We start from the raw sequence: 1,531 nt of genomic DNA on the forward strand, positions 1-1,531 counted from the left end.
TAGAACAGAAAGAAACCAGTTAGCACCACAGCTATGTAATAGCTTAACACAATGTACTGTATCAGAAACATTAATTCATGTATTATTAATGTTGTCTCTAACAGGTCAATTATAGTAAAATGTAGGAAGAACTTGAATTTTAATAAGTAGTTAAGCTATAATATGTAATCAATTGTGCTTGTTTAGAAAAAAAGAATGTATTGCCATAATCTAAATCCTTACACACATAAAGCTTAATGCAAAAAAATGTATTTAATTATTATATAATAAAAATGGATCTTGTAGAAACAGTTTTAATTGTATTAGAAAAATGAGCATTACTCACAGGTAAAGAACTGCTCAAAAGCCGTTAATCTGGGAATGAAAAAAACATTAAAATTTGCCAAACAAATGCGCCATTTCAACATTAAAATGCAATTTTTAATGCTACTGAGTACTCACCAATAACTGCTCAAAGCCGTCAAATCTGTTATTGAAAGAAAGCATTAAAAACATCCAAAACAAAATGCACTGCATACTAACTTTAATGTTACTATTCTTATAATACTTTAAAAGTTTGTTATGAGAATTCCAGCTCTGAAAACTACATTAAGACGCTAGCCTTAAAACACACACACACACACACACACACACACACACACACACACACAATCAAATGTGGCTAAAATGACTTAGTGACATGAACCTTGGCAATACAATATATAAAATATATATATATATATATATGTGTATATATATACTGTTTATATATTTGCTTAAATTGTGTATTTATACAGTTAAATGTCTTTATCTTCAGAGATAGACCTTTTTGAAATCTATATTCAAGACCTTTTTGTTTAACAGAAACAGCTCTGACGTAGCTAGCGCTAAACCAACCAGACTCCATTTAAAAAAACAGTACTTTTAGCTTGTATGGAGCCAACATATCTGTGTGTGTGTGTTAGAGAGAAAATGTGTGTGTGTGTGTGTGTGACAGCGAAGTCTCTAATTGGTGGAGACTGTTGCCATGCTAATATCTAGCAAGGGCAGACTAGAGGATGATCGTTTCTGTAACTTTACGAATTCATTTCATTTCATAAGATTTAAACACTAACTGAATAGCCAGATTTATTTCTTCTGAACGTTTTGTTTGGATATTGATAGTTACATTACAAATTGATAAATAACTTTTATACAACATATTGATTTAGATTTTTTTTTAAAGAATATCTCACTAATTTAAAAATATACAACATAAATATATCAAACTACACTATATGTATAATTTCTTAGCTAGGAACTACATCAGTGAAAACTTAATTACATATTTAAAAGACACAATCAAAATCATTCATCACATATTAAAGCACAGTTCTGACCTGGACATTTCTGATCACACCAGCAAAGTTCAACCTTAAAAACACAAATCTGCCTCAACATACAGGTTACAGTTAGCTAGCTAGTAGAGGTTACAGTTAGCTAGGTACAGTTAGCTAGCTAGCCATAAGAGGGCAGTTTCTTACCTTAGACCGGGGGTCAAAGAGGCAGTAGG

This window comes from Etheostoma spectabile, unplaced genomic scaffold (genome assembly GCF_008692095.1).
Source record: "Etheostoma spectabile isolate EspeVRDwgs_2016 unplaced genomic scaffold, UIUC_Espe_1.0 scaffold463, whole genome shotgun sequence".
Classification (NCBI taxonomy): domain Eukaryota; kingdom Metazoa; phylum Chordata; class Actinopteri; order Perciformes; family Percidae; genus Etheostoma; species Etheostoma spectabile.